The sequence below is a fragment of the Scyliorhinus torazame genome, chromosome 1 (genome assembly GCF_047496885.1).
Source record: "Scyliorhinus torazame isolate Kashiwa2021f chromosome 1, sScyTor2.1, whole genome shotgun sequence".
NCBI lineage: Eukaryota > Metazoa > Chordata > Chondrichthyes > Carcharhiniformes > Scyliorhinidae > Scyliorhinus > Scyliorhinus torazame.
Genome location: NC_092707.1, coordinates 98,201,862 through 98,207,587, shown reverse-complemented (window position 1 = coordinate 98,207,587; position 5,726 = coordinate 98,201,862). Strand labels below are relative to the sequence as shown.

At 53.8% G+C, this 5,726-nt stretch overlaps 1 non-coding gene across 1 annotated transcript; it reads left to right on the top strand.

The window, feature by feature from the left end:
• The first annotated feature begins 5,274 nt into the window (after window positions 1–5,274).
• trnal-caa (transfer RNA leucine (anticodon CAA)) lies at window positions 5,275–5,380 on the top strand. Its single transcript has 2 exons — window positions 5,275–5,312; window positions 5,335–5,380. It is a non-coding gene; the product is annotated as a tRNA-Leu (tRNA).
• The last annotated feature ends 346 nt before the right edge of the window (window positions 5,381–5,726 follow it).

The following is a 5,726-nucleotide window of genomic DNA, read 5'->3' as shown; positions in this document are numbered from 1 at the left end:
CACCACCCCCGGCACCACCCTCCCCTTCCCTGCCGCCGATGCGTCGCTTTCTACTTGGAAAGGAAGTGTTTCGTCTACAGCGTGCATTGTGGCTTTGGCAATATCAGCTCAGATCCGGGCGAAGGCCTGTTGGGCCTCTGCCGTCAGGGGGAAATGAGTGGATTGTATGAGTGGGTGGGCCTTGTCCGTATAGTTTGGGACCCATTGAGCGTAATATGAGAAGAACCCCAGGCAGCGTTTGAGGGCCTTGGGGCAGTGGGGGAGGGGAAGCTCCATGAGGGGGCGCATGAGGTCGGGATCGGGCCCCAGAACTCCGTTCTGGACCACGTAGCCGAGGATGGCTAAGCGGTTTGTACGGAACACACACTTCTCCTTGTTATACGTGAGGTTGAGGAGAGTGGCGGTGCGGAGAAATTTAGTGAGGTTGGCGTCGTGCCCTGCTGATCATGGCCGCAGATGGTCACATTGTCTAGGTACGGAAACGTGGCCCGCAAGCCGTACCGGTCGACCATTCGGTCCATCTCCCTTTGGAAGACCGAAACCCCATGGTGACGCCGAAAGGGACCCTAAGGAAGTGACACAGACGGACGTCTGCCTCAAAAGGCGATGTATGGCCGGTCCGATTTACGGATGGGGAGCTGGTGGTAAGCGGATTTCAGGTCCACCGTTGAGAAGACCCGGTACTGTGCAATCTGGTTAACCATGTCAGATATGCGTGGGAGGGGGTACGCGTCGAGCTGCGTGTACCTGTTGATGGTCTGGCTGTAGTCCACGACCATTCGATTTTTCTCCCCAGACTTAACCACTACCACTTGAGCTTTCCAGGGGCTGTTGCTGGCCTCGATGACTACCTTCTGAAGCAACCGCTGGACCTCGGACCTGATGAAGGCTTATCCTGGGTGATGTACCGTCTGCTCCTGGTGGTGACGGGTTTGCAATCTGGAGTTAGATTGGCAAACAGGGAAGGAGGATCGACCTTTAGGGTCGTGAGGCCGCACACAGTGAGGGGTGGTAAGGGTCCGCCGAATTGCAACTGGAGGTTGCACTGGAAGTCCAGGCCGAGGATAAGTGCAGCGCAGAGGTTAGGGAGGACGTAGAGGCGAAAACCGTGGAACTCTACGCCTTGGACTGTGAGCGTGACTGTGCAGTACCCCCGGATCGCTACGCGATGGGATCCGGAGGCCAGGGAGATACTTTGATTGGTAGGGTGTACCTTAAGGGAGCAGCGCCTTACTGTATTTGGATGTACAAAGCTCTCGGTGCTCCCGGAGTCCAGTAGGCAGGAGGTCACGTGGCCGTTGACTTTCACGCTGGTGGATGCGTTGGTCAGTGTGGTCTGGACTGGTCGATTACCATGGATGCGAGTCGTGGTTGATCGTCGGGTAGTGAGGTGGCCGCTGCGTCGGGGTCCTGAAACGCCATTGGTCTCCATGTGCTGCGGGGTGGACAAGATGGCGACGCCCAGAGGTCCTGGGGTCACAAAATAGCGGCGCCCATGGAATGCACGTTGCGGGGCTGGAGCGAGATGGCAGCGCCCATGAAATGCACGTGTTGTGCAGGGGAGAAGATGGCGGCGCCCATTGCTCGCACATGGCCTGGGGAGGAGGGGAGGATAGCGGCGCCCATTGTCCGTGACCGGAGGGGTGTTGGGGGCGACCGCTGCCACTGAGCGGGCCTGGCACACCGCTGCGTAGTGGCCCTTCTTCCCGCAGGCCTTACAAAGGGCAACGTGGGCTGGGCAGTGTTGGCGGGGGTGTCTTTGTTGGCCGCAAAAATAGCATCCGGGCCGCCCGGAGATCACTGGCTGGCGCATAGCGCAGGCGTACTGGGTGGGTAGTGCTCTCGCTGGGGCGGCTGCCTGTGGGGCCCGTGAAGCGTAGGAGGAGTGGGCCGCGAGGTTGGTTGCGTAGGACTGTACATTGCGCAGGGCGACCGTCATGGAAAGCGCGAGTGTTTTAGTCTCTGCGAGGTCACGCGTGGCCCCTTCTAGGAGCCGCTGCCTGATAACATCGGACCCAATCTTCAATTGACTCACCAGGTAGTTGAGTACGTGTTGCGAGCGCGTGTCTGGCGAAGAGCGTGTTCGTCTTCTGCTCATAACTCTCTTTGAGTCGAGTCATAGCGTTAGCGTAATTGGGCGCATCCTGGATCAGCGGGAAGATTTTAGACTTGAGTCTGGAGTACAAGATTTGAATCTTCTGAGCCTCTGGAACAGGGGTCGGCGTCGCGTTGATATACGCTTCAAAACAAGCTAGCCAGTGCTGAAAGTCCTTTCTGGCGTCGCTTGCGTGTGGATCCAGCTGCAGTCGATCTGGTTTAATCTGGAGGTCCATCTTCTGAATCAGATACTAATAAATTGAGGCACGATCAATTTGGCTGGAGACTAAGTTGAATTCAAATTGAGGCTTTATTAGTATCTGAAGTGCGGCCTCCTACAGCAGCTGACGAAATGGCTGCAAGCTGAAGGCCACACATATTTATAACCCGGCTCCTGGGCGGAGCTAGCATGCAGGGGCCCAGGTGAACCTGTAGTGCAGGTTCTACCGTACAACTCTTAATATAGGAACACAGTGGTTTACCACAATTATACAATGCTTTGGTGAGACCACACCTGGAATACGGGGTGCAGTTTTGGTCTTCACCTTTAAGGAATGGTAAACTTGCACTGGAGGCAGTACAGTGAAGGTTCATCAGGTTAGTCCTTGGGGTGAGAGGGTTGTCCTAAGATGAGAGGCTGAGTAAATTGGTCTATATTCTCTGGAGTTTAGAGGAATGTGACGTGATCTTATTGAAGCATTCCAGATGCTGCAGGGACTTGGCAGGCTAGTCGCTGAGACATTGTTTCCTCTGGCTGGGCAATCTTAAATACAGTCTCAGAGTAAGGGGCGATCATTTAGGACTGAAATGAGAATCCATTTCCTCACTCAATTGTTGCAAATCTTTGGAATTTTCTATCCCACAGGGTTGCGACTGTTCCATCATTGAGTATACTTAGCAGGCGGCATGGTCGCACAATGGTTAGCACTTTTGCCTCACAGCACCAGTGTCCCAGGTTCGATTCCCGGCTTGGGTCACTGTCTGTGCAGAGTCTGCACCTTCTCCCTGTGTCTGCATGGGTGTCCTCCGGGTGCTCCGGTTTTCTCCCACAAGTCCCGAAAGATGTGCTGTTAGGTAATTTGGACATTCTGAATTCTCCCTCTGTGTACCCAAACAGGTGCCGGAATGTGGCAACTGGGGGATTTTCACAGTAACTTCATTGCAGTGTTAATGTAAGCCTACTTGTGACAATAAAGATTATTATTATAAAGCTGAGATATATATAGGGAGCAGACAGGAAAGCAGAGTTGAAACTAAAGATCACCCGTGACAATACTGAATGGTGGGGCAGGCTTGGTGGGCTTGTTCTTATGTTCCTGACACCTGCCGTTGACTGGTCATGGGTAGCGCTGTCTATGATTGCTATGGTAATGGCTTTTATTTACTACCTCACCTGACCACTGCATTTATTTTGGAAAATGCTTTACCCAAAAATTCCAATAATTAAAACAAGATCATATTGATTCTATTGAAGAATGCAAAGTCATGGAGTGATCACCCAATGTCTGTACAGCAATCCTAGCCAAAGAGCAAAAAAAAGAGGGACAATGCAGACAATGTAGTTGAAGGGAAGTGGATTGAAACCTTAGGCCAAATATAGGACGCGATCCTCTGGCCACGCTGCGCCGGAAAAGCAGCTCGCCGCGGCTCAGCATGGCCGCTGAAAGCCAGGAGACCCTGCTCCCAGGATCTACCCAGCTCTCAACGCCTCACAAGATTCAATGCAATCTCGCGAGACGCTGCAAGGTGAATCCCACCAACAATGGGCGGTATCACTTTTTAGCAAATCTGCATATTAAAGCGAGGTAGTAAGCCTCGCTCAAAAGTGTAGATTTCCAAGGTACCTGAGGCTTTGGTATTCAATCTCTTTGCCTCAGTGCTGTTTGGTACTGGTCCCTACAAACAGAGACCAGATGGAATGGCACTCGTGGGGGTCTCCAAGGGGATTGAGGCCCCCAGCTACATGATCTTTGTGCAAGGTGGTGCCCTGGCAATGCTGGTGCCACCTGGACACCCTGTCAGTACCACCTGGGTGTCAGCCTGGCACTGCTAAAGTGTCCATGTGGCATCTGGCATGGGCACTGCCAGGGTGCCAAGTGGCATTTTGTACCTGTGTTCAATTGGGCCAGGGTTGCCCAGTGTTGGAGCTGAGCATGTGTAGGAGGGTCTACGGACCCTCGCATATTGTGTTCGGGCTGGGGGGAGGTTGGGGATTCTTTTTGGGAGCTAAGAGATTGGGACGCTATTTAAAAATGGTGTCCCGCTCTCCCGCTACAACAGGGAGTTCCGGCGAGAGGAGCTCCCCTCTGCAAAGAATTGGGCTATCCCTATTCAGGCCACTTATTCTCAGTGGGTCGCTTTGAATCGCCATGTGTTTCCCGGCTGAGCGCGCTCGATAAGGCACTTAGTTCCCTTTTGGGAAGATCGCGCCCATAGACTACCCTAGATCAGGAGCCTCCCTCAACAATCACCCTTACATGAGTTCAAGACCTCAACTTCACACAAACACTTATTTTGAGTCGGACAAAGTGAACCACATCTCCCTCAAGGAAGGTGACTATTAAGAGATATTGGGCTTGATTCTCCGTTTGGGAGACCAAGCCCCACGCCGGCATGAAAACGGTGTTGTTTTACGCCAGCAAAACTAGTGCAAAATGGCCACCGATTCCCTGCTCCGGGGGGGGCTAGCAGCCAGGCAGCGTAGAACTCCCTGCTCTAGCTGCCGATATGGCCCGGAGCATTGCCGGGTCCATGGCCGTGCATGTGCAGGGTGACGGCCTGCAGCTGCCGCGCCATGCTTCTTGGTGGACGCAGCCCGCGGACCTGGACCGCAAAAATAATCCCCCCCTTCGGCCGCTCGCACACACCGGACCGCCCACTCCACGGTACCCCCAGCCACGAATGAAGCCCCTCCTACCCGCGGATCAACCGTCCCCCGACGGTGGCGGCGCTGGACTGAATCCACATCCGCCATGCTGAGTTCCCGACGGGTGAGAGCACACGTGTCCCACGCCGTCGGGAACTCGGCCGGTCGGGAATGGAGCATCGCAGGGCGGGCCTCAGGCAATGGCCTGAGACCGTGGATACAGCGTGTGGCGTACTCCTAGAAACTTGTAGGCATGGAGGCGCTGCTGGCGCAATGGAGAATCCCACCAGTGGAGAATCCAGCCCAACATTGTCAGGATGGCCAAGTGGTCTAAGGCGCCAGACGCAAGTAGACTTTGAGGACTTGATGATTTCTGGTCCCTTTCAAGGGTCGTGGGTTCAAATCCCACTCCTGACATTCACCTTTTTCCAGACAAATGTGAGGTAATGCATTTTGGAAGGTCTAATGCAGGTAGGGAATATACAGTGAATGGTAGAACCCTCAAGAGTATTGAAAATCAGAGAGATCTAGGAGTACAGGTCCACAGGTCACTGAAAGGGGCAACACAGGTGGAGAAGGTAATCAAGAAGGCATACGGCATGCTTATCTTCATTGGCCGGGGCATTGAGTATAAGAATTGGCAAGTCATGTTGCAGCTGTATAGAACCTTAGTTAGGCCACACTTGGAGTATAGTGTTCAATTCTGGTCGCCACGCTACCAGAAGGATGTGGAGGCTTTAGAGAGGGTGCAGAAGAGATTTAC